The sequence below is a fragment of the Globicephala melas genome, chromosome 16, assembly GCF_963455315.2.
Source record: "Globicephala melas chromosome 16, mGloMel1.2, whole genome shotgun sequence".
NCBI classification, from domain to species: domain Eukaryota; kingdom Metazoa; phylum Chordata; class Mammalia; order Artiodactyla; family Delphinidae; genus Globicephala; species Globicephala melas.
Window position 1 is genome coordinate 20113282 of NC_083329.1, and position 12967 is coordinate 20126248.

At 41.1% G+C, this 12967-nt stretch overlaps 1 long non-coding RNA gene across 2 annotated transcripts in view; it reads left to right on the forward strand.

Annotated features, from left to right (window-relative positions):
* Positions 1 to 12967, forward strand: part of LOC132593637 (uncharacterized) — a 395493-nt gene that overhangs the window by 108383 nt on the left and 274143 nt on the right. For both annotated transcript variants that reach the window (XR_009559366.2, XR_009559365.2), the window contains one exon: positions 250 to 388. This is a non-coding gene — a long non-coding RNA (uncharacterized lncRNA). The remainder of the gene's footprint in view (positions 1 to 249; positions 389 to 12967) is intronic.

Below are 12967 nucleotides of genomic sequence, written 5' to 3' on the forward strand. Positions count from 1 at the left end.
TTTATTGAACACTTACTAAATTCATTGTCTTACTTTGAACCTGTGTGATGAGACACGTTAGCCTCATTTTTTAAAGAAGGAGGAAGAATTAAGCCATTTACTTGAGGATACTTAGCAAGTAAACGAATAATTGGAAATTGCACCCAGATCTGACTCCAAAACTTATGTCAGATTTAGATATTTGGATAATCTAATTGCTGGATTTCAATGGTTTGAACACGGCTTTCCGCTCATTTGCGTCTGTTCCAGGAATGCCTGTTCTGCTCCATCTGTGCACGGCCTGTTTTCATGCATCCCTATTGTCTCTCCGTGTGTGAAGAAGAGCAGCCAGTTACTGCAGTGTGTGGCCATTTACCGCTAATGATGCCAGTGGCTCTTTGAATGGAAGGTAGGCGCTGCCATTGATTCATGAGACTCTAAAGTTGCGGTTCCTCGTGGATCAGGTCCCGGCTGCCGTGTGACGAGGCAATAGCACAACTCGGGACTTGCTTGCCTCTGCTGCAGCAAGTCCTTCCTTCAGTCAGGGGTGAGGCAAGGTGGCAAATCCAGTTTGGAATCATCACAGGGGCTGTGAGGTGGCTCCTCACCCCCTCTCTGCAGCAATGCTGGAGTAAAACATGGGGGAGCATGTTTTATTCTACCAGGAACCAGGATTCCATTTAGGGAGGGAAAGACATACATGGAAAATCCAGTGTTTGGTGCCAAGTGTGGGACCCAGGGTCTTCAGAAATAAGGTCCAAGTGCCTCTGCTTTGACATAGAGAGGACTTGGAGGCTCTAGGCAGGAACAAAAGAAGAAATAGGACAGATTAGAGGGGAGAATGGATTTTGGATGGGGTCCTGAGTGATGAGATTGCCAAAAAGTTCCTTTTTTTTTTAATCCAAGAATGGGTGAAGCTAGAAAAGAAGAAAGATTGAAAAATGGAAAGTGCATTCAAATTAGAGATGGAAGGCCCATATTTACAAAGCAACCGTTCTTTCCCACCTCCCCAACCTCAAGCTTTCTTATTGGTAGAAGCTAAGTTTTGTTTGGGTGTTTACCATCTCTTGGACTCTAGTGACATGAACTCCAAAAAGTTCTTTAGAGAGGAAAAATAGACAATTTTGTTCACTCTGTGATGTGGGATGTGATATTCACTCTTATGAAGTCATGCATATTTCATGAGAGTTGGGAATATGGGTGGAAGGTGGATGAGAAATCAAGGAAGGGACTGAATTTTAACTCTGGGTCAGTGTGATGAACAACACGAACCCTGAATGAGGAATCTGAAGCCCAAGAGGCAGAGGAGGCCACAGGAGCAGCAGTACCTAAGGTATTCTCAGACATATCAAGGAGGGCTTTAGACTCCTGAAAGTCTCAATTTTTGGACTCCTGCAAGTGCCAGTTGATGTGCAGAGAGAATATGCAGAGAGAATATCCTCTTACTCCGAGATCCTCAGAAGTACAGCCTGTATAAACCCTGGGCTCAGAGCTCAACTTGTTGGTGAGTTTGCCTAGTCCATCACTGCCTGGATCTCTGCTCAGTGAGCGATTGGGTGAGTGATAGTGGCGGAAGGCAGGACTGGTTGGAGGACAGTGAAGGGCTGCATAGGTTCCTTTGAAGATGCCCTGGTGGTATGGGTAGGGCAATACCACCCTTTGTAGGCAGTGTCTTGGTCGATTCAGGCTGCTCTGACAAAGTATCACTGACTGGGGTGGCTTATAAATAGCAGGATTTTATTTCTCACAGTCTTGGAGGCTGAAAGTCCCAGATCAGAGTGCCAGCATTGTCGAGCTCTGGTGAGAGCCCTTTTCCACGTGGCAGACTGCCGATGTCTCGTTCTATCCTCACATATCAGAGATCAGAGGAAGCAAGCTATCTTGTGACTATTATAAGGGCACTAATTCCATTCATGAGGGCTGTACCCTCATGACTTAATCTAATCCTAATTACCTCCCCAAGACCCGAGCTCCTAATACCATCACACTGGGGAGTAGGGTTTCAATACATGAATTTTGGGGGACACAAATATTCAGTCCATAACACGCACTAATTGGCAAGATAAATGGGGAAACAGTCTCAGGAATTTGCTTTCCTAGCTTAGGTCACAGGCTTAAGTCACACAGATTGCAACAGAGAATGGATTTCACGCTGTTGTTATTTCCCTGCAATGGTTGCATTTCTTAAAAATGTTTGTGTCTGAGACATCTGCTGGCATAAAACGACCCACCTCAACTAAGAACAGGAGGTCCAGACCCAGTTTCCCTGCTATATCCCACTTCTACTTATCCATCATAGCACTTGTCAGAATCTAGAAAGCTGTGGTGTTTCTATAGTTATTTGGTAATGTCTATTTTTCCTGTTAGATTTCCATGTTCCATAAAGGCAACGCTGGGTCTGCATTTATCTCTATTATATTCCAAATGCTGTTCTTGTCACTTAATGACTATGTGCTGGATGACTGAAATGAAGGGAACCCCATAATATGAATGAGTGGCTGATGGAAATGACATGAATTATTTCTAAGGGTAGCAGGGTCATGCTTTACAGTTTACAGTGTGCTTGACTACACTTGATCATCTCATGCTCCCTCTTGACTTTGGCAGGAAAGATTTGAATGATGACATGTTGGTTCAGAAAGGGAATATCATTACAGGTTTAACCTGCAAATCAAATGATATGTAAACCTGCCTGAACTAATTAATTGAGATGTGAGGAGTGTCGTTAGTTAAGGAGTGGGATTAAGATCTGAGGGCTGGAGATAATGAAGAAACAGTGTTTTACTAAGCGTAAGGTACAATGCCAAGACCCACAAACATGAAGATTTGCAAGAATAATAAAATCAGCTAATTTTGGACATCTGTCCACTTGAATCAGGTAACAGCCAATCTACTAAGCCCTAGACCTGTGAATCAGTGAACCAGTGCCAGTGAAGAGACCAAAACAAAAGGAACTTAAAAACTACATACAGGGCCATAAGCTGCAGTAGTCCCACCCTCCTTTTTTACTGTGCAAAGGACTGTCGGCACCTCCCACAAATTTTCCCACTTATTGTCTTAGATCAGTGAAACGGACATACTATCTGCTTCCTGTGGTTGCTGGGAGAATCTCTTCTCATTTAATCAATTCTCTCTGCATAATTGTATCAATACCCATTGTGTCTTCTACCATCGCTATGCAGATACTCCAAGATACCAGTATCTTTCTGGAAAGTACAATGAGATCATTATGTTGCACATTTTCACTTACTCTGAAGTTTTGTGACCAGCAGGTATGAGTATTAAAAACAAAGAAATAAGGTGGCCTCCAGGCATGCTGTAATACTTCTCACTTTTCCCAAGCCTTGGGTTGTCAAGTGCTGGGAGTCTGTGAATTCAACCTAGTTTTTATTTCTGCAAGTCACACAATTGAATTTTGAGTGTGATTTTTAGTGAAATAGGATTCTTTAAGGGATGTATAGAGATTAAAGATCTTTTCTTTCTCCATCAATTGAGCTAAGGGTTTAAAGCCTTGAGCTGGTCACTTGTTTCTACATGCTCTCCAGCACAGAAGATATCCTATCCCATATGCATCAAGAGCAGACACTTGGTTCCAAAAGTGTGTTTAGATACTTTATCACAATAAACCACAGATGACAATTTAATTAATCATGATGCACAGCATGCCAAGAAGTACTGCATTCTCTTTTCCCGTTGACAAGGAGCTCAGCATATTTTTCAAGGCCAAGGATACAATGAAACCAACCCATGAATCTCATTTTAGTGGTTTTATAGCCTGGGACTGTTTGGTACCAATATAGTATCAGACTCAGGGTCCAGTTAGGAACACAGAAATCATATTAAATATGGCAACAGAAAGAATTTACTATATTGAACTGGATAAAGAGGTGTTAGAGCATGGAAAGATTAAAATAGAACACTAAGGTACAACAGAGTTATACATCTAAGGCTTGAAGTATGAAGAAAAGGGGTTGGAATTTCCAGAATCTGGAAACTTAGAGAAGATGCCCTGGAGAAATGAGACTCAAAGCTCTGAAAAGGGGGTACCATGCAGCTGCAGCTAATAGCACAGGAGCTTAGAGAAGGGGTATTGGAGAGCTAGACTCCAAACTCTGAAGAGGAGGCGATGCTTGGCTACTCTTGGTACCTCAGGAGATCAGAGGTTGAACACCACAGAGTTTGGGTCCAGATACCTGGGAATGGCCAACTCCCAGTAAGTGTTAGTCCCTATGAAGGAAAACAGTGATGCTGGTTCCTAGAGGATCAAAATTATTGGAGACTGGGGCTAACTACGACCCATTGCTGGAGTGAAATTGGAGTGATGGTGGCAGGAAGAGCAGGAAAACAGGAAGGGACCAGCCTTTTCCTTTTCTTCCTGCCTTCCAGTTTCAATCTAGCACCCCATATTGGTGGGACTTAACAGGAAGCCATCTGAAAAGGTGAGAAATAGAGTTTTCAGGATTCCAACCACATCATTGCAAAGAAGAGTGTAGATGGGTTGATTTAGATATGAGTGATATAGCTTAAAATAAACTTAATGTAGCTGTTAAGTAATATTTGCATATAAAATTAAAAAGTATTCAGTTCAAGCTCAGGAAAAGGCATAAAGAATGAGTAAGGTTGGGGTGTAGGAAAGAGAAAGAATGACCATAAAATATTAATATACTATATTTATCTGTAAGATACAGGCAAATGTTATATGTCAGAAAATGGTTAATACTCTGAGTCTAATTAAGGGAAATCTGTGTGTGTGTATGTCTGTGTGTCTAGGCTTTTACCTCTTTCAATAATTAGGACTTGAGTTTAAATAGAGAATTCATACTGTGGTTACCTTAAATGACTTATATCCCTGATTTTTTGAAAAAATCACTTTTATTGAGTTAAGTGCACTCTACTGTAATACAGCAAATCATAAAAAGAAGATATCAAATCCAACAGACATAAAGCATAAAATATAAACTATGAGTTAATGAGAGCTTATTGAGAAATCCTTGACAGCTTTTCCTTTTTTAGAAGGATTCATTATTTATAACAAAATGGTGTATTAGAACCCAAATGTAATAAGCCTTTCAATTTGTCTTTGCAAGAATAAGAAAGGAGAGGTATTTGAAATTTCTAACATGAAGTGTTTTTCCGTTTAGAGTGTAGGAGCATCAAAAAAATCCGGATAAAGGTAAAAGTTTGCATAGTCAGTGGTTCCATTCTCTCTGTACAGAAAATGGAAGGAAACAGAGAAGTCTTGCTTGAGTTAAGTGTTGTATACCATCAATGTCTCTTAAATCAAGTGAAAGGTGGTAGAGGGTCATTTTGGACATGATTTAAGGAAGATTCATGGAAGCAAGGAATGAGGAAAGCTAGGCTTGAGATTTAACTGAAAACTGACAGAACCAATTCTGAGTATTGCTCAAGTTGTGGAGTCTGGTGATAATAGTTGCTCCTGTTATTGCCAAGTAATCCTGAGTAGTCAGGAGAAAGGGCCATTGAAGTTGGATGTAAAAGCGAAGCATTTTGCAAATGATCTTTTGTAGACTGAAAGTTTTCTGCTAGAACATTTGGAGGCTATACATATCTTTTAAAATTTAGCCCTTCAAGAGAATTCTCTGAATGATGATAAAGGTCAGGGCATCCTGACAAGACATAACAGAGAAAGCAAAACAGCCTTCTCTTTAAGAGAACTGAACTTTAAAACTGCAGTAGTTTTTTGAGGTTAAATAGCATATTCTTCATACTGGAGATAGTGATCTTTCTAGAAAGAGCAAAGTGGCCAAAATAGTGAGAATCTCTTCTGAAATTCTAGATGGAAAGACGGGAAATGAGCCCCACTTTGTGTTTGTCATTCTTGGAAATTTGGAAAAATTGGCAGATTCAAAAACAAACAAGCAAGAAGGAGTCCTTCATATTTTTATCTTGACTTTAGTGTAAGTACTTCTCAGATTGGCCCTAAATGCCAGTTTCTTGGTGGCAAGATTTTTTAAAAATTAATTTAATTGGACTATAGTTGATTTACAATGTTGTGTTAGTTTCTGCTGTACAGCAAAGTAAAATCAGTTACATATACATCTGTCCACTCTTTTTAAAATCCTATTCCCATATAGGTCATTACAGAGTATTGAGTAGAGTTCCCTGTGCTATACAGTAGGTTCTTATTAGTTATCTATTTTATTATAGTAGTGTGTATATGTCATACACACTACTATATATAAGATTTTCTTTAAACAAACAAATCAGCAGTTGGCACTTTTCTGCCCACTTACGATTCATTGAGAAAGAATGGATGTGAAACCACACAAAGGAGCTAAAATCAAGGTCACCTGCTGATGGTATGATTTGGGGCTTGGATGCATCCCACACATCACACTTATTTGGTTCCAGAGTCCTCAGTGGGCACCTGGTTTATGAGCTGTCATGTTGATCAGAGCTCAGCTGCCAAAATATAACTTCCAACTACCGATCTGGAAGTCAGTTGAGTGAGTAACCTCCATCAAGCCAAAAAACACCAATGCCCCGGCAACCTCCCCGTCTGTGAATGCACATCTTCTGGGTGCTGACATTCTGCAGCCTCCCATGAGCAGCTCACAGGCACTGAAAGCCGGCAGTGGACAGGACTCTGGCCCTGTGGGTTCTGAACCAGTGAGGCACAACCCCTGCCCTCAAGATGTTCATGGTCTTCTGAGAGGAGGCAGAAGACTGTATAATGAAGGAAGAGCTAATATGAAGGTGTCCTCAGGTGGTGGGGGAGCACAGTGGAAGACTGAGGAAGGGGTGGGATGGCGGAAGGCAAGTCAGAGAGTATTCCTGAAGAGGTGTGGTCTGAGTCTTGAAATATGAATAGGGGCTTATGAGGCAGACAAATGGGGAAGGAATAAGATTAATATGAAGAGCCGTCACGTGTGAGTGCTTATTATATTCCAGGCACCTGCAAAGTGATTTGAGAACAGTACCGTATTTAAAATCTTAACTTCATTATGAGATAGACCGTATTATCCCCATTTTATGGATAAAAAAATGGAAATTCAGGGTGTAAATGACAAGCAGATCATTTAAACTTTTTCTGTGAAAAGCCAGGTGATAAATATTTTTAGCTTTGGGGGTCATATGGCCTCTGACAATTACTTAGTTCTGCTGTTGTGGCATGAAAGCAGTCCTGGAACAATATGTAAATGAGTGAATGGGGTTGTGCTCAAATAAAACTTTATTTACAAAAACAGGCAGGAGACCAGATTTGGCAGGGCTACAAGTAGAAGTGCCCAACAGAATATGTGGGTCTGGGATTCCGATGAGAGATAAAATGGAGTTTGCTAGAGATAGTGCCGTCTTTGACTTTAGCCATGTTTCTTTATTGGAGATATTGGGGAGGGGATCTAATCACTAGCTGGATTTCCAGCTTAGATACCATAAATATTTCCTGTGTGTTTTCTAAAGGCTCAGTAGTGCGTTAGGATAATAGAGCTTATTATTATTTTATATTATGATAGTGATGATACATGAGAAAGTGAATAATGGATACTTCTTCAGTATTCAAGCTGTGTTGAGACTGCCACAAGAATTCAGAGAAAAAAATTACAAGAAAATAAGATGTGACATATTTTTAGGATTTTAAATTATATATGAATTTATAAGCCCATGAAGTTTTATGTATTATTATGCATATAAATATTTTTGAAGTACATATGCATTATTCTGGGTTTGAGTTAGTCTGTGAAGAGAAAGAATGGCATTTGTAGTTTGTCTAATTAGGGGTAATTAGGAAGCTGTTTGCTGGAATTTAAAACTATTGTCACTTAGCAAGAGCAATAATAACCATTCAGAGTCCTGTTGGCACCGCTTGTTTCCAGAATTTGCTTTCACACCTCTGGGCCTGGTTGATGAGAGTCATAAAGGTAAATGAAACGTACATAGTCCCTGTAGTCCTGGGGCTTATAGACTAGTGATGGAGGTAGAATTAGCAAATTACCATGGCATTAAATGTACACTCATAAATTGTTATTTATATTACAAAGGGAAATGGTTTTATGAGAGCTTGTAAAGTGGGGATTTCACCCAGTGAAAGGTTAGGGAGTCAGGAAGGCTCACATCAATGGGAGAAGCAGGGACATTCAATGGAGCCAGCTCAGTAATCACCTGTGCCTCAAAGAAGGACTCTTCAAGGTGTCATCCTTCCCTTGCAGCTGATGATGCAAACCATGAATGGGGGAGAGGAAGGTACTTTACCAGGGGTTCATCTGCAACCAACTCCAATGCCAACTGCCTGATCTTCTCTTCTTGTGTTAGCATTGGTAGGAATTTATTGTATCTTTGGGATACAATGATAATATATCAGACCATATAATATAATCAGACCATATAATATAATCAGATAATATATCAGACCATATATTAGTTTTTAGAAATAGGCAGTATTTTCCGCTTTACTCAGCCTACACTGACTAACAGAAACCTTAATAGCTTCAGAACGTTTCCTCAAAGTGAAAACCCAGGAAAATTCATATTACATGAGTTGACTATGAGAACTCTCCTCCTATTAAAGTTACTAGACATTTTTCATAATGGGCCCTTCATTTCGCTCAGTGTGAGCTGCAGAAATCAGGCCCATTTTAGCATAAATCCTATCAGTATGGCAACAATGTTGTAAAACAAAAGTTATAGAAAGAAGAAAAAATTTTCTTTGTTTTGAAATTTGCTCTATAAGTATGTTTGAGTTTTAGACATGTGCAATAAATCGGAAGAGACAGTTTTTCTAAATGTACTTTTCTTTTCTTATGTTTACTATTCTTTCATGTTATGGGTTGAGTTACATCCCCCCCAAATTAACATGTTGAAATCCTAACCCCTAGTACCTCAGATTTGGAGACAGGATCTTTAATGAGGTAATTAATTTAAAATGAGGTCATATGGGTGGGTCCTAATCCAGTATGACTGGTGCCCTTATAAGAAGAGGAAATCTGGACACGGAGAGTTACAGAGAGAAGACCACGTGAAGACGTAGGGAGAGACAGCCATCTACAAGCTAAGAGAGAGATGCCTCAGAAGAAACCAACCCTGCCGATGCCTTGATCTCAGACTTCTAGCCTCCAGAACTGTGAGAAAAGTAATTTCTGTTGTCACCCAGACTGTGGTACTTTGCTACGACATCTCTAGCAAACTAATGCATTCCATAAGAAACAAACAGTTTAAGACTAACCCCAAATTAGAAGGAAAATGAATTTCGAAGCTCACTTTGCAGTTTTGCACTAGTGTCTTTCCTGGATGCAAACCCTTTCTTCTGCATATAGTGAACAGAAACATTTCTCATAAAATGATTGTTTTTGCTTTGCTCTCAGTATGTAACACTTTGTAACTGGATTTATTTATCCCTCCATTTACTCTGGACATAATCTAGAATATTACATTTATCACATCCTATATTTATAATATTGGAGAAGTCAACCTAAAGGGCTGCATTTCAGGAAAGAAACATGGTGACCACAAAACAAACTAATACTTTCCATATAAAATAAAGAATCACATGTGTAAGAATGAGCAGAACTGCTCTGAGGAGAAACCATAGGCATCTCCAATTCAGTATGCAAATCTAGACTTCCGCTGGTTATTCAACACCTTTCTGAAAGCTGAGGCTATTTCAGAATAGGGGAGTCTGGATTCCCAGAGGATTACCTCAGGCATCCCTCAAATACTGAATTGCCCCATGTTAAAAGTAGAATTCAGGGCTTCCCTGGTGGCGCAGTGGTTGAGAGTCCGCCTGCTGATGCAGGGGACATGGGTTCGTGCCCCGGTCTGGGAGAAAGGATCCCACATGCCACGGAGCGGCTGGGCCCGTGAGCCATGGCCGCTGGGCCTGCGCGTCCGGAGCCTGTGCTCCACGGCGGGAGAGGCCACAGCAGGGAGAGGCCCGTGTACAGCAAAAAAAAAAAAAAAAAAGTAGAATTCAGTTTATGAACACCAAACGGTCCCTGACTTTGCAGGAATGTGATTGATAACTCTTGTGTAAAGTGAAGCCCCACACTGTGAGGATTGGGTGGTTGTAGTGGCCAAATAGGGTCTCATCTCCAAGAAAATTCCCATAAATTTGTAAGCACAATTTTACCTGCAGCCCTTTCTGGTGTGCGGATGCTAAGACGTAGCCTGGGAGGGTTTCTTCCAATCACCCCCCTGGGGTCATCCTTTTAAAGCTGCTGCACCTGTAATGGCTCTGGACAGCAGTAGAGTCAGTGCGCCTGGCCAATACAATCAAAGGTAGCCCTGGGGTCCAGAAAGACCCTGACACCAACAAGAATGTGTTTGAGACTTTTAGTGCTTAAATTTTCCTTGTCCGTCATTCCCTGAAAATGATGAAGGAAGCTGCTCATCAAACGTTGGGCCATCTTCAGATGGGGTCATTGTCCCTCTGCAGAGGTCAGGGGTGAGGGAGATACCCTCACAGTCTGGCCTGCCATTGCTTAAGAGGGTTAAATTTGAGGTTAAATCCTGTGCATCTGACACTTCATCTTATTTCTAATAATATGAAAGAAGTACCCAAAAACGTTCCTTTTGAGTCTCCAGGGGAAGTCTGACTTCATTTAATACTGTGATTTAAAAAAACACATCTTGCCTTTTCTGCTTTATTGGCAGTCTCTCCAGTTTGATTCAATACCATATTTATTTAAGGCTGCCACATGCTGTTCTTATGGGTCATGCAGAATGTAAGGACTCTGGGTGGTCCAGGAGCCTCTGACTTTGCCCTAGTTTCATTAATACGTGTGACCCGGGGCAGGGCTGGCTTCTGGACTGCTTACGGGGCTCCACACTCAGAGGAGCCCTCAGTCTTGGAGTTTAATGCTCTTCAATTGCTGTATGAAATTTTTAATAATTTTATCTTTAACTCTATGTTTTGTACGTGAAATCTGATGGGTCAATGGAGCATACACTGGGGTCTGGGAGCCTTGTTCATAGGCTGTGCTGTCTGTGTCTCCTGGACATGTTGTCAGCCTTCTCCCTTGTCTCTCTGCAGTGACAGCTGGCACCCTCCATCCCCAGCAGAGGCCTGGGCATGGGCACAGGTCTGCATTCAACCTGCAAATATCCACATGTCCAACATTAAGCAGCAAATAAAAAATACCACAACGGGTGGAGAAAAAGACCATGGAAAGAAGGAGAAATATTTTCCCCTGCTTTCTGAACAAGGGACCCACATTTTTATTTTGCACAGGGCCCTGCAAATTATATAGCTGGTCCTGACCCAAGGCCGTTCCATCCAGCAATAAATAAATTACATGTGTCCTTTTGATGTTTTCTGCAAACTAAAGCCTCAGTAGTCGTCTCTACTCTGACATACTGGGCTTTGTGTCTGCAGCCTTCTCTGTTCCTTCTACATTCCTTGACCCAGTTCAGCAAAACTGCTTTGTGTCTGACTTGAGAATCACAGTCCACTGTTGTTGTCCCCAAGGAATTTGTAGTGCATGTGGGAAGAAGAAACACAAACTTAGGAATTAGAGAAAAATAGGGTAAGCTGGAATGAAGTGAGAGAGTGGCATGGACATATATACATTACCAAATGTAAAATAGATAGCTAGTGGGAAGCAGCTGCATAGCACAGGGAGATCAGCTTGGTGCTTTGTGACGACCTAGAGGGGTGGGATGGGGAGGGTGGGAGGGAGACGCAAGAGGGAGGAGATATGGGGATATATGTATATGTATAGCTGATTCACTTTGTTATACAGCAGAAACTAACACACCATTGTAAAGCAATTATACTCCAATAAAAAAAAAAGAAAGTTTAAATTAAGGTAATGAGAAAAAAAATGAGAAGTCTTAGAATAAAAGCAGCTGAATTGAAACCAGGCTCACCACAGGGATAATACACTCTGGGCCATTTGGTGTCTCTAATCCTCAAATTCCTAACCTGAAAAAAAAAATAGAACAAAGACAAGATTGCCTTATAGGGTTTAATGAAGGTAAAATGCTTCTATGGATGTGAAACTGTTGTGTGTTCTTAGCATCCCACAATTATAGAAAAATATGTGAACTGTTTCTAAAGTGCATGGTGTAAGAGTAACATATTCAGTAGAGGAAAGCAGTAGAGTTGCCAGTGAAGTTGGAATTTGGGCAGATACTAACCAGAGGTTCATTTTTTTCTCTGTCATTGTTGGGGGTCAACAATTTTCCCACATTTTCCTCCATTAATGCTGTTCCCTCAAGTTTTCCAAACCATAGAGCAACTGGGGTAAGCGCTGAGCACCCTCAAATGAGAATCAGCTGTGCACTTTCTACACTCTGAATCCCCAGAAAGATGCAGTTATAAGCCTCCGTTATAGGAAACTGTACCTTGGGCACTTGCAGAACTAATCAAGTTCATTTGGGAGTTAGATGAAATAGAAAGTAGTATTGATTTCCTCTATCCAAGCTTCTTGAGTGTGAAAACATGCTTAAATGATTAATCAGCAAATGAATTGGGTCCTTCCAGTGGGCAGGATTTGTACAGGGTGTTAATATCCTTCAATGACAAGGATAGACATCTCTTCGATTTAGCCAGCAGTCTTTTATGCTGGAAGTCATTAAGCTCAGCAAAGTTAGAGCTAGGACAGGGACCCAGGCCTCTTGGTTTACAATTATTCAATAAATCCAACAGATTTTGCTGATCAACGGTGTTAATTCTGAGGATGCACTGGAGAGCTTGGCAGGATTTGGCCCTGCCATCATGGATCTCTCACTGGGGAGGAGGTTTACATTAATCAAGAAATTATACATATAAATTAAATTATACCACTCAGAGGTATATTGCCTCATGAGATCACAAAGCAGAAGGTAATAACTTTGGGAGGTTGGGTGACTCTGAGGGGTGACATGGGAGCCGGGAGTCGGGGGAGGAATACCAGTTAACTAGGAGGTGATGGGGGGAGGAGAGAGAGAAGTGGATCAGGTAGAAGTTTCCATAGCAGGAGGACGTGAGGCAAATGTGAGAGGCATGAAGCAGTGTGGCATGGTTAGTGTTCTTGAAGCAAAGAGAGAAGGA